The sequence below is a fragment of the Cupressus sempervirens genome, chromosome 3 (genome assembly GCF_028749045.1).
Source record: "Cupressus sempervirens isolate cs-2001-9-10 chromosome 3, ASM2874904v1, whole genome shotgun sequence".
Taxonomy (NCBI): domain Eukaryota; kingdom Viridiplantae; phylum Streptophyta; class Pinopsida; order Cupressales; family Cupressaceae; genus Cupressus; species Cupressus sempervirens.
The window spans coordinates 833,991,717-834,018,182 of NC_143120.1; the positions used below are offsets into that span (position 1 = coordinate 833,991,717).

Consider the following 26,466-nt stretch of genomic DNA (forward strand, 5'->3'; position numbering starts at 1 on the left):
CCAAGGTCTTTTAAGCATACTCGCAGTGAATGCATTTGGAGCAGTTGTTTTTGGTGCACCTCTAGGACTTGCGTATGCTGGAAGGACTCTGCAGTGGTCGTTGTTAATGTCTTTGTTTACTATTGTACCAACAGCTACTGTTTTTGGTATATCATGGCGAGATTGGTAGCGCATTTTTTGCCCATATGAAACTTTTGGAAGGCATTGATTATGCACTCTACTTTCCTGCATATGGAGCTGTTATTGGTGCATGGTTTGGAGCTTGGCCCAATGCCCCTTGATTGGGAAAGGCCATGGCAGTCGCAGAAGTCAAGAGGTGGTTCTTCTTCCGGCATGTGTCTAGCCACGCCTAGATATGCTCGACCGGTGAAAATCATGGTGCCATGAACCCACGCCCAGCCCAACATGGCCGTTGCTATCAGAGGAGCCTTGATTTTGGCCAAGCTTTCTGTGATTCCAGGAGTCACTCGGTTGGAAAATCTGTCGTCTATTGTGCCACAACTGGAGGTAACGTTTTCTTGTCTTTTCATGCAAGATTCTTTTTCTTTTTTTTGAGCTCTTGACGGAGGCATCATTTGCTTTTATCATTGCCTTTTGTCAACCTAATTTTGGCATATTTTCATTCATTGTCAGACAGCTCAAACACAAGTTCAATATTTTACTTCAAATCTCTCTTACTCCTTTGTTGTGATTCTTTTCAATATAAGTTTAAACTAATTAAATCTCTTCTATTGAAAAGAATCTAAAATTACGTGGTTTTAAGTTTTAAAAAAAAAGGGAGAAGTTTAAGGATAATTTTTTTTTTGAGTAGTTTTCTTAGAATTAAATATTAAAACTAATCAAAGTTTTATTATTTTTTTTAACATAAAAAGTTAAGATTTTTAAATATCCTCATTTATATTTCCTTTTTTGCCATAATCTAGGAGGATTCTTGTCTTTGATGGTGGGCCCATCCTTAATATCTTCTCACTTGTGTTCACCTTGCATGGAGATTTTAACTAATAACTTATGCTTATTGCTCTTCCAAATACTTCTTTTTATCTCAATCATTCAAGTTTATGAGTATCTTACACTATTGCCTTCATTATTTAATGATTTGAGTTAATTGATCTATCTGCACATGGTTGCAGTTTTATGCTTCTATAGCATCGTTCCATGCCCATGTTGGCACTTTATGGTTTTATACCATTGATTTATATGATATTTTTTTTGTAAGTTGCATCGGGAGCCAATTTATCAAGGTTAACTATGGTGGACCCGACAGTTTTAAACTGACTCATAGTTGCCTTATCTGGCCCGTGGAGTATCCCTCCAACCTATAATTGGTGTGCACTTACTTCAATGGAGTTTCCCTCCATTTGTTCCACTTTGTTCCTCAATGCGAGGATGATATTTTATGGGGATTTCCCATTTCAATCTCTTTATCTCCTTGGTGTATGCTCCTAGTTTTGATTTAGTCATGGTATGACTTCTTACACTTTGCTCATTTTTGAGTGTATAGGTGACGAGGCTACCATATCTTGGAGCACTCCTATATTGGAGGCTTTAATTGAGAAAGTTGTTTTGACCCATGTTGATCCTTTTCCCTCATGGCAATGATGTTGCTTGTCCATGATGGATTTCTTATTTGAAGGCAATATGTTTGTTACTCCTCATAAACCCTTCCTTTGGTCCACTTCAGCTATAATTCTTGGAAAAATTGTAACTTGAATTATTTGGTGCTTGAGGCACATGTTCTACTTATTTATTATTGTCTCTCTTATATTTCTTTGATAAATATACAATGTGATAATGTTCTGCATACTTTATTGCCTAGATCGTGGGTCATGTAGGTGATGGAGTCGCGACCCATTCACTTGTAGTGGGATGACTCATTAGTGGACTGTCTATATCCACGTGACTGATGCAATGTTGATGCAAGTTTCATTAGTTGGCCTTGTTTGTGGTCATTTGTGCATTAGTATGTTCCTTTCATGAGAGATTTATTGCATCTATTATGATCATTTTGAGCTTATGACTTATTTTAGATATCATGTTAACTCCACTGCATGTTGGTGAACACGTTCATTTATCCTCATCTCTCTTAGTTCCTCCTTGATTAAATTATTATAACTTCATTTTTTTACTAATATTCTACTTGTCGATAGTTGTCTTGTTTTTTGTTCTCTGTTTTTTTTCAGGTGATCCATCAAGGAACCTTCTCATTTTTTTTTCACATATGAAGATGTGTCTATGCTTCCACTTGATCACATTCAAAGGACTCATGTACTTCTTTTGGATATGCAAATGTACCATATGGCTTGAAGACAATCAAATTACTTCATATTGAAGATTAAGTTGCAGATTTTTGTAAATTATGGGTTTAATACCCCTTGATATAATTACCCTAAGTAAAGATTAAAGGGGGGTGTTAGAAGTTGTAATCTTTCCTTGGTGTGTTTATAAACCAAGGTTAGACCTCCTTTATTTATTGTTATAATATATTAGGATATAAGCCAAGGTATCCTAATATATTTCTTTTTTGTCCTTTTTCCACTACATCTTATTTTGTCATCTAGTGGAATATGTGAGGACAAATATTTATTGTAATTTGTAATTTAGATTATTCCTCCTTAAGAGGAATCTCACACTTGGCCTCACACACTTATGAATGGTGGCATTCATAGACATGGGAGTTACATTCTAACTCCTCTCTCTCATCTCTATTTAAGAGATGACCCTCCTCTCTCATTTCTAATGGGGTTTCTTCCTCTTCTCAATTATTGTATGAGAAATTGCTCTCTTTCTCTCTCTCTCCCTCTCTCTTCCTTCTTAGGCTTTTCATGCCTCATTCATAATGTCACAAGGGGATTTCTTTGCTTTCCTCTTTCCAAATATCTTGTCTCATGGTGTTGGATCTTGAAGCTTTCTCTCTCCTATTTTATGGTAATATCTTTTCATGCATTAACTCACTTAGATTCTTTCCTGTTTTTTCCTTATTTCCATATTTCTTTTTCCATTTCTAACATTCCTCTACTGTCTTAATGGTCCAAAGTGGTCTTTTCTTAGAATTTTGAGTTTCTTCAAGATTAAGATTTTGAATTTCATCTTCAATTTCTTCAATGTTCTCCCTCTAAGACTCAGTTTCAATATTTCTTTCAGAACTAGGTAAAGGAGAGGGTTATTCAAAACTTAGGGCTCTTTTGAATGCTAAATCTTCTTCAAAAATTACATCCCTAGTAAGTTCAATATTTTTTTGTCCAAGTATGAAAATCCTTTATGCTTTAGATGTTTCACTATACCCTACAAAAATAAATTTCCTCCCGCAGGGTTCTAACTTAGTTCTCTTTTCTTTTGAAACATGGATATATACAAGGCACCCAAAAATCCTAAGATGACTTATATTGGGTTTAACCTTAGTAAAGACTTCTTCAGGAGATTTATCTCTAAGGTAGGAGTGAGGGCTTCCGTTTTGAATATATCAGTACAAGAGGCTTATGCCCAAAGATAATATTCTAAATTTTGATCAAATATCATAGCTCTAGCAGCTTCTATAATTGTTCTATTCTTCCTTTCTACTACCCCGTTTTGCGGCGGGTTATAAAGAACAGTATACACCCTTTTAATTCGTGTTTCTTTACAAAACCTTTAAACAAATCTGAGTTTTAATTTTATGTCCTGATAAGTTTTCAGTTAAGGTTTTAAATTTTTTAAATCTCTTTAGGATTTCTTCTATTTTTTTGCATTTTAAGAAGTAAATCCAAGTTTTCCTAGAGAAGTCATCTATGAACAGAATATAGTACAAGAATCCTCCAAGAGAAGGACAGACATAGGTCTACATAAATCTGAGTGGATTAATGCCAAAACATTTTTAGTTTTTCTAGTGCTATCATGAAATGGACTTTTGGTGTTCTTACCCAGAGCGCATCCTTTGCATATGCTTGACTAATCTTTATTCAGTTTAGGTAAACCAATAACCATCTTCTCCATGGTTGATAAAGTTTTGAAATTTAAATTTTGCTTTCTTAATTGAGGAGTTTTTAGCCCAGGTTATGACTTTACTATCCATGAATGCAACATTATGTCCATCATCTTCAAGTGTTGTAACCGAGATTAGATTTCATTTTATTCCTAGTACATAGAGTACTCCTTTGAGAAGAAGAGAACTACCCGACTTTAGTTTCAAGGTGCAATTTCCAATTCTTTTGATGGAATGTGCAAAATTATCACCAATGGTGACTTCACCATTAACCTTTTCTAACATAGAGTCAAGAAGATCCACTATCAATCACCCATGCTTTACTTGAGAATTCATTTGATAGTGTCGAATACAATACGTGATTCTCAGGATCATAGTTATCTTCTTCCCTAGTGATGTTTATACAATTCACTTGTTTTTTATAATTCTCAGGGCAATTAGATCTGTAGTGTCCAGATTTTTCACATCTAAAGTATTTTATTTTGGATAGATCTTTCTTAGGTTTATCATTCCTCTAATTACCCCTTTCTTTCTTGAAATGCTTCTTCTTGCCTTTATAGGAATTTGTATTAACAACATGAAGTTCTTCATCTTTTGTTTTCAATTTTCCTCCTTTCTTTAGTTTTTTGGATTATTCCTGAAGACAATCTCCCTTAAGTCTATTGAAGTCAGGAAGCTTATCTCTGGCACTTACTCCTTATGCAAATGTTTCCCATAAATCTAGTAATCCATCTATAGCCATTAATATTAGTTCAGTGTCGTTGATGATGGTTCCTATACTTGCAAGTTCATCTCTTAGGCTAGCAACCCTTAGGAAGTAAGAATTCATCGATTCTCCTTTCTTTATTTGTATGTGATTTAGTTGTCTTTTTAGTGCTAGAACTCTAGTTACATTGTTAACCTCATATGCATTTAGGTGCATTCATCATAGCAAATGTTGTTTGATGTTTTGTTAGCATAAGTACTATATCATTTTTCACTCCATCTAATATGATCTGAATGGCTTTCCTATTTTCTTTACTCTAGATAGATTTATGAGGCTTGACAGGAGGTTGTTTGGATGTTGAATCAACAAATTGTTTTACATCATTTTCTTCAAGAATCGTCATGATGCTGAATTTCCAAGCATCAAAGTGTTCTTTCCCATCAAACCTGTCCTCGGGTCTGATTGTGTATGCCATTGAAGACAGGAGAATGATGCCAGATATATATCAAGTCTGATTATTTAATTTGCAGAGCCTAGATTCAACTACCAAAGCTCTAATACCATGTAAAGTTTTTGCAAATTCTTAACTGAATCAAACTTAGATTATACCTTCTTATACTTCTTGTAGATAAACTTCAATATTCTATCTTGAATGAATTTAGAAATATAAATCTGGAAATATCTTTTAGTTCTGCAATTTGTATTCGGGCAGTATTGACTAAAGAGCAGACTTTATTGTTTCTAGTGTGTCCTTAGACTTCAATCATACCCTTATTAAATATAGAGATCAAGGGGCATCCACACAATAACAAGTTTAATCCTAAACTAACAAAGGTGATCAGTTAGATCTAAATTAGCACTCAAAGATAGGCATCGATATCCTTAAGAGGATAATATAATGACTTCAGATCAATATATATATTGCAAGATCAGATCAGACCAATCTGTTATCATATCAACATGATTGAACGTTGTGGAATTAACATTGAATACGAAAGAAAGATGTCATAACAACACAAAATTACTTTGGAAAACCCCATTAAAAATGAGATTTTTGTTGTTATATGGAGCTCACTTAGACTTGGAAGGTAATCTTTCTCCACTTTTATTGGTGCAATTTCCCCCCAAATTTTTTGACGAGAATTCAGGGGTAACACCCACAAGATGGGGTCAAGGGACAAATTATTAGTTAAATTTGCATGCAACTATTAAATATCTCCATAAAGAGGTCTAGAGAGTTAATACGATAAATAATAGCTCCTATGCTCATGCCAATCTCAAGAACGAACAAAACCAATTGAATTTAATTGGTTTTTATCACGCCAACACACTCACATGAGCTTCCAATGATCAAGCACATCCACTACATGCCCTTAAATTAGGGATGGATAGTGGAACTATTTGAGGTTTTCACACCATGACCTCATTGCAAATAGGGACCCCTTCTTTTTGCTTGGTAGTAGGGTAGTTTTCCTGGATAGTCTTAGTTTAGTGAAAATTTTCAAGTCTATGAGTTTTATAGATGTGTTTGGGCAACTTTGGCTCCCAAGAGAGTCAAGTCAATTTGGGATATGAAAGGGATTTGGGCCAGGTTAATCAAGCATGTGCAACTACAGTCAAGAGATTTGTGATGAATTAAATTTTTAAAAAAGGAAAATCCATGTTCTATTATCAATTTTATTTTGGAAAGTCAACAAAAGTTGTAGGAGATAACACTAATAGACATGTGTTGATTCCCAATATCTAGAATCTATACTATAACTCCTACGAATCCAAAGCCACTCTCAAACATCCCTACAATATTTATATAAAATATAACTTATAAGATAAAAATATTCCTCGGGTAATTTGGGAGGTGTTCCTTAATGTTTTCGGAAGGTATTTGATGTATTTTATAGTTATTTTGACCTGCAATAAATTTTTAGCTTTCCATAATTTCTAGACATCAAATTTATCATTCCAACCTATCTGCAAGTGATCCATTGTTTCGTTTCTATTGAAGGCTATTTTAATAGTGTCATATAACTCATATGACCTACAATTGCTTCTTTATGCACTACCAAGTTCTGTGTGCTTACGAAATTGATTACCAAGTTCATATATCTGAGTTGTCACAAGGTTCAAGCTTGAAGTTTGAACTCATTTTCAGCAAGGGGAAAAATATCAAAAAAATGATTAAATTTGCCTTTCAAAAATTGATTTTTTAAACACAAAATAAAAAATCTATAAAAATAAATAATATTATATTAAATCTGAATATAGGGTTGGGGGCCTAGCTCGATAGGCTAGAGCTTCCTAAGGTAAAGCATGAGGTCATGAGGTCTCCTCCCCCTAGGCCCCAAGGTACCAAAAGACATGCGCCAATATCATCAATTACATGTTGTACATGCATATGATGTATATATATATATATATATATATATATACGTGCTACAATAAACTTTAGAGATCTAGTATAATATATTTAAAATTTCAATGTATTATAATTATAAATCTAATCTAAATGTCACAAAATATAAAATTTCAAGGCATTAAGTAAATAAACAAAATTTATTAACAAATGGACATAGTTTAAAAATTAAATTATGAAAATATAGTTTTATTTTAAAAAATAAAAATAAAGGTGACTTTCAAGCTCAGTTCCAAAAGCGTACTTTATGGCTCTATCTTGCAGATTATTGTAATGAAAATGCCAATGTGAATGTAGTGTGTTATTTTTCTAAACATTGTAATATCATTTCATTGAAGATAATAGAAAGAAAGTACTTGTGTTCTTTTAAAAATTAAATTATAAGTATATAGTTTTATTTTAAAAAATAAAAATAAAGGTGAGTTTCAGGCTTAGTTCCAAAAGGGTACTTTATGGCTCTATCTTGCAAATTATTGTAATGAAAATGCCAATGTGAATGTAACGTGTTATTTTTCTAAACATTGTAATGTCATTTCATCAAAGATAATAGAAAGAAAGTACTTATGTTCTTGCAATTGTTTTGTTCTTACAATTTTCTAGTTGTTTCACTCTATTGCGTTTGTTTGGATTATGATGCAGAAGCATCTTGCATCAAAAATAAAGAGGGCATGTTGAAAGTAAAATTTAAAAAATTAAAAATTAAAAATTGTGGAGAGAGAAAGTGACGAAAATAGAAAGAAAATTAATGAAAAAATAAAATATGGGAAAAAGGAGAAAAGAAAAAAAGGAATTTCTATTTTCGAGGTGCATAAGTGGCGTAATAGAAAAATAAAATTAAAATGGTTGTCATTCCATTTATGGAGGTGTGTAGGTGGAATTCTAGAAGTTTGTGGATACTGTGTAGGTGGAATCCTAGAAGGTTGTGGATATTGTGTAGGTGGAATTCTAGAAGGTTGTGGAGAAATCATGCATTGGGTGGTAAGTGCCTATTTAAGCAAGGCATATGAGCATTTCTAATCAAACTGGAAGGTGTGAAGGCTTCAAGGTGTGAAAGCTTTGAAAGGTCAAGCTTCAAGGTGTGAAAGTTGGAAGGTGTGAAGGCTTGAAGGAGTGAAAGCTTCAAGGTGTAATCTCTTCTTAGTAGAAGCTTGGAGAGAAGGAGGAAGCAAGAAGCGAGTTTTCCTGAGTCTGTGGACAAAGCGCCGAATGTGAGGCAGTTTACAGCAGGGTTGTGGTGGAGTTGCGAGTTTGTCAGAAGAGCTAGTGGCTGCGGTTTAGAAACAAGGAGGTTGCTTGGTGGCTTGCGAGCACAAGTTGAGATCTTGGAGGTTTCTACCAGAGTGTGGATCTGGACTAGCTTGGGTTTGGATTGGATCTTGAGAAATCTTGCAGAAATGTTATTGTAATTACTATTGGATTTTCAAGTACAATAAAATTGCTTGGGAAGCATTTGTCTCTCTTTGTCTCCATATTGTTGCATTCTTGGTTATGAGTTGGTAGGGTGGTGTGGCCCTTTCATCAGGTTAGTATGGAAAGTATCCTTAATCAGTTATATAAATCCTTGCCCTCTCGTATATTTGTTTCACCAACTCTATTTGAGTGCCAATTTAATGCACCATTGAATTGAGGGAGTGTACGATGCATGGCTAAAAATTGTGCACATATCTTGCCTCAGCCAAAGCACCTACCATCCCCACAATGTTTTTCATTGTCTGTGGTTACCAAGACCACATTCTCATTACCCACCAGCTTTATGGACTCATTGAGAATTCTGAAAAAGATTTTTACATTCTTGACTTCCTATTAATAATCAGCTGCCCTCAAAAATATTGCACCTTTGGAGGACACTGCAATTACATTAAACAATAAAAAAAATCAATATCTTTCCATCCATCAAAAACAATAAAAATACTTAAATCAATCCAAGAATCTCTAATAGGCTGAAGCGAGATCTCTACAGCATTCTTCTCCCTTTGCAAAATGGAGGTATCCACCTTTTCAAAACCAAGACTTGTGAAACCAGCTAGTGCACTAATGACTGTTGGCTCCACTTCTTGTCAATATGGTGATCTCACTAAGCTGAAAGGAAGACCATTGACATGGGAGCGATGTGCAGTTTTTTGGTTAAACAATATCACTTGCCTCCATTTAAAATGCCTTGTCCAATTAACCTATTTTACAGTTGGTAATTTGTACTTATATTCATCTACCAATATAAGCACTTTGTTTTGATCTAAGTAACCAATTTATTAGCCTCTTCTTGTTCTTTTACAAATCTTGCTATTTGTGCAAGAGACAACCCCTATTCATCTGGGCCTTGACACATTGCCATCCCTTTAGCAGCAAGACCACAAAGTAAAGTTTCACTCAAGAAATATGCGCTATTTTTTGATTAACTACAATAATTACACCTCTAAATATATGCTCCAACTCTTAAAACCTATGAAGCTTTTGTGGTATGTCTCCATAAAGGAGATCCTATATGATTTTTGAATTTTATTGTTTCCTCCCCCACCCAATGAACTTTCACTTGTAGTCATTCTTGCAATCTGATTTATTGCCATTATAATAAATTAAATAAATTTTAATTAGATAAAACTTAGAAATACAAGCATGCAAGTACAAAATAACAAAGAGCTAGACTTGTTTCTTTATTTCTTTTCAAAAAAAATGAAAAATAAAACTTGAAAAATTACATCCCAAACTTTAAAAACTCATCAAAATCTTAAAAAATTATTAAAAATACTCAAGAATAGGGTCAAATGCTTACCTTGGATGTGTGGAGGCTATTTGGCACCCCACAAACGATTCCCTTGAAAACGATCCCCTACCCTTTGAAATGAAAAAATGGAGACCAAATGAGAAGAAAGCAAACAACAAACGAAATGATCTATTTTAACAATGAAATGATACTAAAAAATTCAGACACAATCAAATTCTAGAAAAATTCTGATGTATTGCTAACGGATTGTGGAAATCAAATGACATTTAATGAATGGCCTCATGAAGTGCCATTTTTGGATTTTGTGGAAACATATAAAATATTTTTAGAAAATTATAATGATTTTGTTTTGAGTCTATTTTTTTCAAGCTTTTTGGGTGTTGGCATCTAAATGTGCCCAAGAAGAGCATCCACACGGCATATGCACTTGACTATATATCTGAATGCACCACAAGGTGTGGATGCACGTTCCAAGCACATCCAAGCTTATCTCCCACCCACATACAACTCCAAACAAATCCGAATCCATAGGAGGTAGGAATGAAATATCTTAGATAAAAAGTGTAGAAAAAACCTACAACTAAATAAAAATAAATCACACTAGGAAAATAAAAGCCATTATTGGCATTGCTGATTAAAGATCTACAGCTTCTTTATGGGTGAGATTTCCAAATCTTCCCTTGGAGATTTGGCATCAAACACTAAGCCCTACAACTTCAGCTATGGTTGAAGAGCAGGGCCACCAAGACTAGAGTGCTGTCACTCGTAACCACAAGAGTAATCCTCTTTTTGCTACTTATTTGATGCCATGGTTCATAATACATGAAACTTTGCATTCTATAATACATTTTGAATCTTTAGTGCAAAGAAACATCATAAAACTTGATGTCATTTGGCTATATATGATTTGATAATAAATAGTTAGGTTTTCTATTTTACAAGATAAATTTGACAAGAAAAGCAAGTGCATGTTCCGATTGTTGGAATCACTGTTGTTGTTACACCAAAAGCTCGAGCTGTCAATGAACATCACAACAGTTAGAGATAAGGATCTACGAGAGGTAGTTAAGCACATGTCACAAATCCATCGGTTTATGCTGAACACTACCTACACCTAGAACAGACGGAGGCACCAACCTCCCAACAATCCCCCCAACATGACCCGAGGGATTTGAACCCGTAACCCAACGCTCTGATACCACTTGTTGGAACTGTTAGGATTAACCTCAGACAGAAATAACAGTTACATCAAATATAACCAATACCAGAAAATAGTAAATCACATAAAAGAAAACACAAGACAACAAGATTTAATGTGGTTCACCCAATCCCTAGGCTACGTCCACCAACAGCAAGTCCAATATTATTTTTATCTCGTGATTACAATCCGCAATGCCTTATAGTTCAATACTACCGCAAGAAGCTACAATATCACCATTACATTATGAAATCCCTAACCCTAAGCCTTTTTATACAAGTTTTCGCCACTTACAAAATTAGGGCTAGAATAACTCGTCCAATAAAACCCCCGCAAGAGCGTTGCACTTCGACCCCACCCTATACTGTGATAGGGAACACACCTGGGGCACTACCCCTTGACTCCGTCTTGGGGGCACTGCCCCTAAACCCCCATAGAAATAATATGGGGAGAAAACCACGCCGAATAAACCTCGGAGTCTGATTAGGCTCCACATCACAATGATCTCCCACTTGGAGATTGATCAAACTCCACAACAATAACCTCCCACTTAGAGACTAATCATAGCACTACTAAAACTGTAGCTCCCACTAGAATATATCAAACCACCCTGGACTCTACAGTTCTTTTATTCTGTTCAGTCGAGAAGACCAACCAAAGCTGAAAAGGAATTCAGCTTCTCCCTTGTCACAACCTTTGTAAACATATCCGTTGGATAGTCATCTATATGTATCTTGTCCAGCTTTAACTGTCCATCATCCAAAACTAACCAAATGAAATGGTACCGTAACTGAATACGTTTTGTCTTTGAATGCAGAGCTGAATTTTTTGCAAGATGAATGGCACTCTGACTATCTGTAAACAAATAAGTATCCTTCTGAGGGTGTCCCAATTCTTCCAAGAAGAACTGAAGCCACATCATCTCCTTGGCTGCCTCTATAGCAGCAACATACTCTGCCTCTATAGTGGATAAAAAATTAACCTTCTATGATCGAGAAACCCAGCTCACTGCTACCCCACCAACAATAAATACATAACCTGTAGTACTCCGCCTAGTATCAATATCTCCTGTCAAATCTAAGTCAACATAGCCCTGTAAATCAGTAGTAGAGCCCCAAAAATGTAAACACTTACCGGTTGTTCCTCTCAGATATCTGAGAATCCATTTGACTGCATTCCAATGCTCAATTCTTGGATGACTCATATACCTGCTAACAACTCTCATTGCATGTGCAATATCTGGCCTAGTACATACCATAGCATACATCAAGCTTCCTACAGCTGAAACATAAGGTACCTTAGACACCTTATCCTCCTCTTTTTATGTCTTGGGACACATCTCCTTAGTCAACTTCAAATGACCAGGTAAAGGTGTGCTCACAGCTTTAGCATTCTTCATAGAGAAATGTTGCAACACTTTCACGATATAATCAGCCTGAGGTAATGTCAATTTTTTGCTCTTCCTATCTTTGCAAATCTTCATACCAAGAATTTGTTTTGCTACCCTCAAATCCTTCATAGCAAATGAATGTGTTCACTGTTCTTTTAACCCTTTAATGTGATCCATGTTAAACCCAGCTACAAGCATATCATCAACATATAAACATAAAATAATGTAGCTGTCATCATCCAACCTCTTAAAATAAACACAATAATCTAAGTGACACCTATTATATCCATGCTCATGCATAAAACTGTCAAATTTCAGAGACCATTGCCGACGTGCTTGCTTCAAGCCATATAAACTTTTCTTCAATCTACACACTAAGTTCTCCTTACCGTTGACTTCAAATCCCTATGGCTATGCCATACATATCTCTTCATCCAAATCACCATTAAGGAAGGTTGCTTTAACATCAAGCTACTCCAAATGCAAATCTTCAATAGCCACAATACTTAAAATAGTGCGAATGCAAGTCATTTTGACAATAGGAGAAAATATCTCATCAAAATCAATGTATTTTTTCTGTGCAAATCCTTTTACAACTGACCTGGCTTTGAATCTTTTCTTACCGCCATCCTCTTCTTTCAACCTGTAAACCCATTTATTCTATAAAGCCCTTTTACCTGCAAGCAACTTGCATAAATCCCATCTCTTATTTTTCAGCAAAGAGTCCATTTCTTCTTTCATTGCAGATTCTCACTGAATCTTTGTATCCACCTGCACAGCTTCATCATAACATTCAGGTTTGCCAGCACCAATAAGTAAAATAGAATATAAGGAGAAAATCTTTTTGGATGTCTACTTAGCCTTGTTGACCCTCTAACATTCACTAGGGTGTATGGTATTTGTTGTTCCGGTTGTTGCACATCATGAGGAATTGCTAGAACATCATCTTTTGGAGTATCATCCAGCACTACATAATTATCTTATTTCTTCTCATGTTGCTGCAATAGACCTTTGTACAACACTTTCTCATTGAATATGACATCCCTGCTTCTCAAAATTTTATGATTTGTAAAATCCCAAAGCCTATAACCAAATTCATTAATGTCATATCCAACAAATACACATTTCTTTGACTTAGCGTCCAGCTTGGTTCTATTTTCAGAATCTATATGAGCAAAAGCTTCACAACCGAAGGTTCTCAGAGAATAATAATTCATCTTCTTACCAGTCCATGCTTCCTCTAGAATACCACAGCCCAAAGGAGTATAGGTACCTCTATTAATCAAATATACAGCAGTATTGACAATCTTCACCCACATGTTTAAGGGCAACCCAGCATGCAACCTCATGCTTCTTGCATGCTCTATTATAAACCTGTTCATGCATTCCAGCCACTCCACTTTCCTGTGGAGTCCTTGGAACAGTTTTTTGTTTACGAATACCATTAGTGGAGCAATAATCTTCAAATTCATGACTACAATACTCTCCACCATTATCAAATCTAAGACATTTTAGTTTCTTACCAGTCTCATTTTCAACCAAGCATTTCCATTTCTTAAAAGTTTGAAATACATCAGATTTATGTCTAACGAAATAAACCCATACTTTTCTGATTGCATCATCAATAAATATAACATAATAATGAGAGCCACCAAGGGAAGATACCTAAGCTGGTCCCCATACATCTGTATGTATGCACAAGCTCTAATTTCTCACTTTTGTTTTCCTTCCCAATTTTCACAAAACTCACCCTCTTTTGTTTTCCATACACACAACTTTCATAGAAATCCATATTAACACATTTTAGACACGGTAAAACTTACCTTTCTCACTCATGTGCCCAAATTTGTTGTACCACAGTGCTATATCAGAATCCACAAGAATCATTTGTTCTCCCTCCTCAATTGCAACAACTGTTCTTGAACATTCATTTTTCTCTAAAACAATTAAAGTACAAGGAACAGTATGACTTGTACAAAGATATAAGGTGCCTACTTTCACACCTTTTGCTACTACAAGGGAACCTTTTGAAACCTTCCAATTTTTATCATTAAAAGTAACTACACAACCCTCATCACCGAGTTGCCCTACTGAAATTAAATTCCTACTCAGCCTTGGAACATGTCTTACCTCATGTAGTAGCCAATGATTCCCATTTTACAACTTAATCTTAACTTTTCCCTTTCCAACAATCTGACAAAGTTCATTATCCCCCAAATAAACAAGCTCAAAATCCCCTTGGACATAATCAATAAAATAACCTCTATGAGGTGTAGCATGAAATGAAGCACCAAAATCTAAAACCCATGAATCATCAATACTTCTTAAAGAAAGAATCGAAGTATCCTCTTCTGATTTATCTCCTTCATTTATCACATTTGCTTCCTTGTTCCCTTCTGATTTATCTCCTTCATTGTTCTTTCAAGTCCAGCAATCTTTCTTCTTATGTTGTGGTTTACCACAATACCAGCATCTCTCAGTCCTCTAGATTGAGACTTTTTCCCCTTTGACTTTCCTCTACTTTGTGCGTTCAAAGCACTTCCTGATGTAGATCCACCTGAGCTTTTCCTGTGAGATTCCTCACTCAAAATAACACCAATCACATCATCATAATTTAGGGTATTAGATCCAAAAACAAAATTACTTACAGCCATTACCAAGTCATTGCAGCTTTCAGGCAAAAAATGCAAAATCAAGAGAGCCCTAATTTCTTCATCAAAATTAATACCAATAGAAGATAACTAACTAGTAACAGTACTAAACTCATTTAAATGATCCGCAACAGATCCTCCTTCTATCATCTTTTTATTAGATAAACATTTCATGAGAAATACCTCGTTTGAAGTAGAGAGCTTTTTATACAGTTTCGCTAGGGTTTCAACTCTTCTATCGTCTTCGCTTTTGCAATGTTAAATGTCATTGATGGTGCCAAGCATAATCGAATGCTTCCAAGTGCCTTTCTATCTAAAATTTCCCAGTCCTCATTTGTCATAATTCCCTAGTTCTTAGTTTTTCCTTCCTACGGCTTCCATAAATCCTTCTAATTGAGATAGTCCTCCATTTGCATTTTCCATAACTGAAAGTTCTACCAATTAAACTTGTCAACCCTCAGCTTACCCTCATCTGCCATCGCTCCCACTCAACCGTGAGACCTTCTTGCAGAGGATCACCAAAATAAAAAATGACAGTGTGGCTAAATAAAATAAAATGATGATCGTCTGGCTCTGATACCACTTGTTAGGATTAACCTCAAACAAAAATAACAATTACATGCAAATATAACCAATACCAGAAAATAGTTGATCGCATAAAAGAGAACACAAGACACCAAGATTTAACGTGGTCCACCCAATCCCTGGGCTACGTCCACCAACAGCAAGTCGAATATTATTATTATCCAGTAATTACAATCCACAATCCCTTACAGCTCAATACCACCACAAGAAGCTACCATATCACCATTACATTATGAAATCCCTAACCCTAAGCCTTTTTATACGAGCTTTCGCCACTTACAAAATTAGGGCTAGAATAAGTCATCCAACAAGAAATATAGCAGCCGACGTCTTTTACAATATAAGGGCATTTTTGGCTTCGGGGCGCTACCCCCAAAAACCTTCACAGACTCCATCCTGTACTCCGACAGGGAGCGCCCCTGGGGCACTTACCCAAGACCCCGCAAGGGTTGACCCTGTCTTAAGGGTGCTGCCCCCAAACCCCTGTTGTCATGCCCAAAATTATAGGGAAAATACATAACTCCAAATTTTATTTTATTTTTGAAAGATAACTTAGGAGTTCTCATAAGGAACTATACATTGTCAATTTGATTAGAAGATCGGGATATGTAACAGTTGTATAGTTTAAGTGACAACTAACGTATGGAATGTGTCATTTACTATTTAACTCAAGCATTTTATTTTATTTTTAAAGTGCACCAATCAATAATAAAGAGTTAACTTTAATGAGAATATTAAATACATGATTATCACCATTCATAATTACATACCCCATCACCATAATACAAGACTACTAATTACACTTGAATCTTACCACTTATTAAAATACCTTCCCAATACATTCATATTTCTTAACTTACGTCCAATCCCCGCCAACCTTCCTCTTACAATCTACTTTATTTTTATTATTTATTTTCAAATTCCTAAGTCCACTCTACATATCCTAAAAGGTTACTAATTACCACTACATCCCCAATTTTATTTCTAACTATTTCCTAACAAACTCCCAAGCTCTAACCTTTATCCATATCTACAAAAAAATCTTTTTAAATATCCTACACAATTTTCTAACACTACACCTTAGTAAACCTACACCTACATCCCCTCACTAATTTCTTTCCCTTCTACATGCACCCACTTTCTCCTCCTTAGTCTACGCGCCTTCCTACTTCTCACGACTACCCATTCTCCCTCAATAATTTCCCAACACCCATCCCAACGTGTTGTCCAGGCACTTAAATGGGCGGCAGTGGAGGCTGCAATAACGTGGGCAAGTATTTGCCTTGGTTGTCGAACGGTTGAGTCACATGTTGACCATAATCCTCACACTCGCCTACCTCCTCAAGCGCTTGGGTTGGAATTTCAAGGCATGCCTTGATAAAGGCTTTATACATACGTACAAACCTACATTTGTTTATAATCCCAAGGATGGGGTCCATCGACATGACAAGGAAACAACCCCAATTGGCTTCCCAAGGCAACCCGCGAGTTATGCCTTGGAATGTACACATGTACCTACGGTGGGGACCAAGTAAGGTCGCAAAAAGAAAAAGAGTGAAAGGGTGGAATTCGACATGTAGTGGGATTCCAAACTAGACTCTACTGCATATATATACATTTCTTTTCTCCAAAACTATCTCTCCAAAGAGGATGGTGAACCCATCTCTTATTTAGAAGATTTTGAAGAATATTTTATTAATTTGTATAGGCAAAGAGGAATCCTTTTTTTTCTTCATCCCCGTGCAAAATCCAGAGGGCTGAAATGAATACTTCCAATTATCACTTGCCTTGTATGTTTATACCTTGAATTCCTCTAGACTATTTTCAATACTTAATGTATTTTTGACATGAGATTTAGTTATAGGATCGGGTTAAATGTCAATACTAACATTCTATTTAATGTATCAATGTGAATATTCTATTGAAGACTATTGAAATATTGAAACTTAAAGCTTAAGGAAACCATGACATACTAAACTCTTGCAAAACAATCAATCTAAATCTTGTAAAACTCATGGGCAAGATCATCCATGAACTTAACCTAGTACATTCTTACAAGACTACAATGATACTATGAATAAAATTACTAATTACATTTTGACAATCACTTACAAGAATAATTTGAATGAATACAAGTTTTCCCACAATATTTCATAAGGCCAATAAACATAAATCAACCTACTTTTAATCTTTCCAAAGAAACATTGAGTGCATTAAATGTCCCCATGACCAACTTTCTTGCAACCCTTTCATTTTTCCTACACTGATATTTCCAACCTTTCAATTTCATTACATACAAATGCATATTAATGAAACAATGATACAACTACATATGACCTTCCTTTCTACTATGCAATCATTCATCGAAACAACATGAATAAGATGGAGAGAGATTCTCCAATACATGTACAATGCACAAAGACAAGTTTTCTCCTTCAAGCAACATCTACAAGATGACCATTCCAAGCTTGTTTACATTGCTCCCATGAGCTCAAAATCTGCAAATGCATCACAGCAAAACAACAAGAACCATGGGTACTCTCCTCCCAACCATAGGCCTCCAAAGAGACCACCCCCGAGCTCGGGGAACAAGGCTCAAACAAGGTTTCATTCCAATCTCACAATGCATATACATCACATTACAACACTTGTACAATTCCATCCCAAGGATATTTCACAGTGGTTCACCAATGGAACCACGAACATAAGGTGAAGGTGTGTTTTTCAAATGGAGACTTGCCATATCAAACAATATCTGCAATAAACAAATTTCATGCCCTTTCGGAGCTTTCACAAATCAAAGATTCCATATCCTTTCGAGGCTTTCACAATCATCCTCCAAATACACTACCATTAGCTATAACTTCCTTGGAGCCCATACTCCATAAACTTCCTTCATACACCATACTTCCCTTATCACCCCCAGCAAGATATGAATGATTAAGGCATACAATGGAGCCCATACTCCAAGGTTCTCAATACATTTTCAAGCCCAACTAACCATTCACCCTGGACTTTTCTTCCCTTCCCAAAGGGTGAGTGAAGTTCTTACACCCATAAACAACATACATAACAAAATGGAGAACAAAGAGAAAACCAAATGCAACAACACATTTCATCTCAACCCCACAATACCACAATCTTCCCACAGCATGGAACACCATTCAAACATTTACATGAATACTACATCACAATATAATACCATGAAAACTGCTTACAACATGAACTCACACTCCTTCATACTCATGAATGTAATACCATTATGAAAGTTTTGAAGAAAACTACTACATGGGCAAGAAGAGACCAACCTTAAATTCTTTTGCAAAATGATGTTGAATGGTTGTTGAAGAGCTCCCTCCCAAGCTTCCAAACCATAAGAGTCTCTAAAGTTAGAGAGTGGGTAGACAACCCACTAATTTCCCGCAAGCCCTCTAAAAAAAACCTCCAACTTCTCACTCAGTTAAAAATGACCCAAACAAGAAGCCTCCCTTTTCTTACATCCTTGCCCCTTTCTAAAAATTGTAATCTTGACCAAGTGGAAGGAACATGTGAATTCTTAAATTTCGAAATTCTAAAAAAGTGACATATTTGAAGGGTTCCCAAGGTCATCTAGACCTACTAAAGGTCAAATTTAGACCCTCAACTCATAGTACTATCATGAGAGCACTTATTTTTCACCAAAATAACCCTCTAGCCCCACTTCTTGATCCTCAAAAGTTAATAGGAAGTTGAAATTCGAATTTCCCTTGATGGAGATTTCTCTTAACACTCTATCATAAGGGGTTAACTTGGGTATTGCATTGGGTTAGGTTTAGGTTAGGTGACTTTTTCCCAAAACCCTAAATGACAAGTCATCAATACATAGACAACACAAGTGTCAAGTGACACATAAAAAATAACACATCACATTTGTAGTGACATGTCTCTAATTATATATGCATTAAACTATTACACACCCATACAATTCATGTTTACGAAACAAAACACATTACAACGAGGTTTGAATCCTTTCCATTGATTCAACCTTGGCTATGTCATGTTCACATGGGCTTAAGCCTTAGTTCCTCATTAAACCCCATGGTTAAAATCCTGCACACTACACTCGAGAATCAGTAGTCCAAGAAAACAATATAAGCAATATTTAAATAAGTGCAATAAATCACTTTCAAATTCAACATTAGGCTTGCATATTTCATCATTTCCAATTAACTTTCCCTTTTCTAATCATTTTCGTATAAAAAATTCAAAACATTAAAATATCAAATCTAAATATCCACTTTCATTGACACACTTAAATCCACATTCCTAAACATAATACACCATGATCATTCTTATCTATTCCAAATGTAAAATCAACTTACATACACCAATGTAGGATGCAAATAAAAAATAGATGATTAAATTATTCACATTAATGATAATGATATATGAACTATAACCCCAAATAGACAAGTATGCTAAAACATAAGTAATTAACATCACATGGAACCATGTCTGATAACCAAAGTATCACAATTAATGTATCAAATTAGTATCATCATGGCCTATAGAACGTAAGGTAGTTGGGTAAGCATGTCTTAAATAATATCACATGGAATCATCACATAGTCTAGAGGATTCAAAATATCAATGCCTATAAAATTTCCTAAACAACAACACATGAGATCATCACGTCATCCAAATGAGAAAAATATCACTACCCTCCAATAACAAATACAACATAAATAATTTACACTAGAATCTCACATAATGTCGAATTCCTTGCCATTTTAGAATCCTTCCATCTAGTGCACATTCTTCTTGTCATACTCCCTTTTTCAAATTAATTATTTATGATAATATTACTAAATCATCCCATTATTATCCTGAGATGAGGCATAACCCTAAATTTACTTAAGTCAACTAAGCAAAATTTGAACTAGTTATGTCATCACTGATTTGGTAATTGTTCATAGCATCTGGGGTAGATGAGAACAACTTCAACCAACATATCTAGCTCACCTATTTATTTTAGTTAAACTCTAGTTCAATTTCTATCACAATTAAATCATCTACTCTCTCACGCATCTATGAAAGTAACCCGAACTTACATTTGTTTTTAGTTATCATTCCCATATAGATAATCCATACTCACCATAGTATATCACTATAACATTTTACCACATGTAGCCCTATGAATTTTATGCACATTAATTTATCTTAACACCTAACATTAGGTTATCGCATTATGGTGTTCTAATTCCTCAATGAAAATTCCCATGAAGGTATATGTAAGACCATTGTTACCAAAATACCCTTTGGATTTGAACAACTATGGTTTTATTTAATGCATAAGAGGAGGGGTCTTACACCTGTAGAAATAATATGACGAGAAAACCATGCCAAAAAAAACCTCTGAGTCTAATTAGGCTCCACATCACAAGATGAACCACCGTTTTCGTTACACCAAAAGCTCAAGCTGTCAATGAATGTCACAAGAGTCAAAGAGAAGAATCTACAGGTGGTGGTTAAGCACTTGTCGCAAATTCATCAGTCTATATTGAACAGTACCTCCACCTAGAGGGGACGAAGGCACCAACCTCATAACACCAATATTTTGATGGTGCTCAAAACATCAAGCCTTCTCACTGACGTTTTATTTGTATTAACTCAAATCTTACATTTAGGCTAGCAAATGGCATCTGTTTCCCAGGATTCAAGATATGCCAATTTCCAATCCATTTAGTACGTAAGTACACCTCTTCCAACTTTTGTACCTATGTTACATACTTAGTCAGCCAATAGTTATTTTTTATGGGAATGGTATGCAGTTACATAATTTCAATATTGAGTACTCATAAAAAGTGCTTTACAGGAACTGTACTTAGTACAATACATGAGCATTGTGCACCTGGTGCAGACCCTCAAAACCTGCATATATTTGCTTAAGTTATTCTAACAAATATAAGAAAGTACACAATAACCAGAAGATTTCTCACTCTTTTAGTGTCCATATAATGTTTAATTAAGTTTTCTGGCATCATTAGAAGTGCAGTTCCTCTAGTCTGAGTAATCTCTATGTTAAGAATTACATTGCTTTATTTAATGCACCTCATCTTATATCCAATGAAGAGAAACAATCAATAAAAAAATTGTTCTTTGAGATGGATTAATGTGAATACATCAAAACCTCTGAGAAACTAGGATGTCAAATTCTATTACTATGCACTCTTAAGAACCAGAAATTCCCAGCATATAAGTTCACAGTGATTCCAGGACAGTAAAGGCAGAAAATGCAAGGATGTGTCTCAGGAACAGCAAGTGATGGAATTTTTAATGAGGCAACAGCAAGGGACGCAAATTTTTAAAAAAAGGAAATTTTCTAAAATATAGGACATTTCAATTATTCATATCGTAAGACATTCACCATACTTATTATAGAAACATATCGTACAAGAAATTAGTTACTAGGATTGCCAAATTGGTGTCCATATATTGTACAAGATCTTGGTTACTAGGATTACCAAAAATGGTGTACATACCCTGCCAAATAGGTCTCTGTCCAGATCCAAGCCCCCATTTGCACATGGTTTGTACAGATTTGAACCCAAAAGAAAAATGATTTTCAAGGGTTATTTGGCTGCACTGATATTTTTTGAACTGTTTATAATATATATCAGAAGAATAAGCACATATAACAATAGAACTCTCAAAATATTGCTTTTTTGCTCCATTGGCTACAAAATAAAATGATCTCACTCTTCAGAAATCAGTTTCTAAGTTGCTTCATTTCCAAACACTGGATGGAGGACAGAAAGATATCGAATATCTGTACAAAAGCAGTTAACAATGCAGGGCATATAGATAAGGTATTTCAACATTGTTGTTGAGTTCAACCACAACCATTTATATAATCAGGGTACCATCAAAATGCAGAAATATTGTTATTAAAGATATCAAATTGATTTAAAAGTGTCATAAATGTTTATAAACAAAACAGGTAAAGATAAAGATACCACTGCTTACAAATGTTTCATTATAAGTTGCAAGATCTGCAGATCTCAAGCAAGCAGCATACAGATGAGAAGTGGGTGGGATTGGTTTTAGTTGTCAGATGGCTATTGAGTTTTTATCTTGCAGTATATATACATAACTTGATAATAAGTAATAAATTTTACTATTTGAGTTTTGTGGTATAAGCAAAAATCAGTAAATGGTTTTGGTTTTATAGTACATAATATACAGCCCTATCTAGCCATACCAAACCTGGAGGAAAAGAATTGACATACCCAAACACAACAAAAACTAACCACAAACTTAGGGCCGAATTAGAAATTCATTTCAGAATCAATATACAAACTAACAAAATTTAATTACTTTTATTCTAGTTTCCATTGTCAGTGTGACATACTATATAAGGTTGAGAAATTAAAGCTACAGAATATGCACAAAATCTGATCATATAGTAACTAGATCAGTTGTCATGCCTCTGTATATAATAAATATTGGATTTAAAACTGAGCAAGGCTTCCTATAGATGGGTGGTATTCTAAAACAAGCTATGGTCCCCCCAGTCTTGAAAGCAGGTAAAGCATGGAACAGGAAGATGCTTCCAAAATCGGTTTTTTTGGAGACCATTTTTTGGTGAGGGCTATTGAAAATTATGGAAAATTTTCAAATATTGGATCTCTTGTTATGCCTCTGCATCTGATCATATTGAGTTCAAAACTGAGCAAGCCTACAGATAGGGGTAAACTAAAACAAACTACGCTCCCAAGCATTCAAAGACAGGGACAGTATGGGAAAGGAATGTTGACTTGGCGGTTAGAAAATCATTTTGGATTTGTGACATGGCTTAACCGCCTCCAATGGGTCACGTTAAACCTGGCATTTGTATCGGGTATTGACAGTTCGAGCTTTTTGTGCAACGGCAAATGATTCCAACAATTGGTATCACAGCCTTGGGTCATGGGTTCAAGTCTCCCTTCAGTGGTTGCTTAAGGCCCAATTGGTGCTGAGGGGAAGATTGTTGACTTAGTGGTCAGCACCTCCTTGGAGGTGCATGAAGTTAAATCTAGCATTTGTATAGGGCATTGACAGTTCGAATTTTTGGTGCAACGGAAAATGATTCCAACAAGGAAAACAAGTTTCCAAGATCACCATTTTAGAAGGCCATTTATTTAGGGGGCTATTAAATATTAGGAAGAATTTTCCAAATAATCATATAAGAACATCAATAAGGAATTCATCATAAATATTATACAAAATTTAATACATAACATTAGACTTGAATTGACAAATTTTTATAGTTATCATTATCAATGAACGTGCATATTAAATAAAAGGTTCAACCAAAAGGCCTAAAGACTGTAAGTTTCAACTACAAAATGACAAAAACATACAAAATAAACAGCTGTGCCTAATCAACATCCATTAACACTGTGATTTGCCTCCGTATACCTAGGGTGGACCATCAACCTTTGGCGTGAAAAGATGATTCCCTTGAACAAATTGTTCCATAAATGGATGTACATATCAATAAGGAATTCATCATAAATAAGAACATCAATAAGGAATTCATCATAAATATTATACAAAATTTAATACGTAACATTAGACTTGAATTGACATAATTTTATAGTTATCATTATCAATGTGCATACATATTAAATAAAAGGTACAACGAAAGGCCTAAACACTCTAAGTTTTGACTACAAAATGACAAAAACATACAAAATAGGCAGCTGTGCCTAATCAACATCCATTAACACTGATTTGCCTCCATATACCTAGGGTGGACCATCAACCTTCGGCATGAAAAGATGATTCCCTTGAAGAAGTTTGTTCCATAAATGGATGTATATATCAACTGTATAGACCAACAATATCAGCAAGATGATAAATACCATTTAGTGCTTAATTCTATCTTACAGGAACACTTTTTCAGGAAAAGCCCCCATATAGCTACAACAGTCCTAACATCAAACTTGATCAAAGTAAGCTTTTTCTTTGTCAAGCTGTAGTACAGTCCTGCAATAGCAGGTATTTAGACTGATGACATGAGCATCGTAAAATTATCTTTTGATGTACATTTTCCCCTCTTAACAGGTAATCTGTTAAGATAGAAATGACAGCAGGTACAGAATGATGACATGAACATTTTGAAACATGTTTTTTTATTTTTTCCTCTTAAACTGGCCTTAAAATCTGTAATATTATATAAAAACTACAAGGTAAGCATTTCCTTTTGATGTTGAAATTGCTCATTTATTACCTGCTATAGAAATTAGGATAACTGAGTTGAACCTACGATTGACCCTCAACACAGGAAATGAGATTTTTTACTACCTATATGTACTGTAAGCATGCAAAATCCTGTATGGACTGAGATATAAATAACATGAAAAGTGTATTTGAGGGCTTAACTCTCTCTTACACTAGCAATATGTAAAGAAAAGGCCTTCATACAACTATGACAGTCCTGGTATTAAATCTGATTAAAATGATTCCATATCGTAAAACTACCAGACAGACGTGACAGCATAAATAAGGTAGGGACTATAAAATCAGCATTTTAAAATTATTTGCTGATGTGTGTTCTCCCTCTTAAAACAGTCCTCAAACCTGTCGAACGGAAAATAAGATATCTATTTAGCATCTACATTTAGTGCTGAAGGTTGGTGGTTCATCCCAGCTGTATGGAGTATAAACTCAAAACAGTAAACATGTCTGGGCCATTAGGGGATGGCTAGCTGTCTTTGGGATGGTGAGGTTGGCTGTCCCCTAATGTACCTAAGTATTTTCTTAGAACACTACAAGTAACCAGAACATTTCCTGTTTTAGTACAAATTCAGAGATGGGATTGATGACATTTCCTATTCATCCAAGTCCCCGAAATGTCCCCTACAGGAATAGAGGTCAAATTTGTTGGGGAGTGCATCCATGGGGAGCATAGAAAACAGGTTGTGGAGATTTAGTTGCTAGATAAACATTATACTCGCATTTGCAACAACAAAGACTATTTGTCGTGTCTGTGTTAGAAGAAACATGCAAAGCCTTAGACTTTCCACTCCTGGGCTAATTTTTGTAAGATGAAAAATGTGAAAAAGACCGTTTCAATGCAGGCACTCTTTAAATCTGGGAAATATCATGAGGAAAGAAACTATAAACATAAAATGGTCCATAACAACAAGAACAATTCACACATAAGAGGAAAGTAACAAAATTATGTGCGCTATATATTGCTTTGTTGCTTACACAAAAGTGATATTCCATCCACATCTATTAACTAGATCCATAATTGTATCAAAATAATAAGGTACTGCTAAAATATTAACACTCTCAGAGATAATGGTATATGTAACATATATTAAAAAATTATTTTAAAAAACATTAAAATGATGCTTATATGATGTGTCTTGTGTATGTGATTGAGTTGTTTTTGGACAGCAGCGAATTCTGGAGGTCATCAGGGTACAGATAGCCCATTCTATTGTTTGGATAACATACTCAAATTGCGAAAGCTAAGCGTAACAAGCAACTTTTTGGCGGCAGTAGCAGAAGCCTTTTTTCCTGCTTGGATAAATTACTTAGAATGAAGAGAATGTTTTTTTTTCAATGCTCCTGCCATCCCAGGACCTGTTTCAATGCTCCTGTCATTCAGGGACAGCTGTGGAACGTCACTGACATCCCCAGATCTTTCTAGCCATCTGAATGGGTTTTCCCATATGCAGCCAGAATAGCAGGAGCAATTGGGGGCACTTCTGATGCATCCCCATGTTCCCAAAACATGATGGGTGCTAGGCACCTAAATAACCCCTGGGGAAACGTTCCCACCCATGCATCACTGAATTTAGTTACGCCTTAA

The 26,466-nt window shown here is 35.2% G+C and overlaps 1 protein-coding gene across 4 annotated transcripts in view; it reads right to left on the reverse strand.

Moving 5' to 3' along the window:
- The window catches only part of GSL05 (glucan synthase-like 5), a 67,723-nt gene that overhangs the window by 34,271 nt on the left and 6,986 nt on the right, over positions 1–26,466 (reverse strand). The window contains exon 6 of one of the 4 annotated variants that reach the window (XR_016362741.1): positions 9,845–9,906. The exons of the other annotated variants lie outside the window; for them this stretch is intronic. The gene's annotated coding sequence lies outside the window, so the exon portion shown is untranslated. The remainder of the gene's footprint in view (positions 1–9,844; positions 9,907–26,466) is intronic. 4 annotated transcript variants of the gene reach the window in all.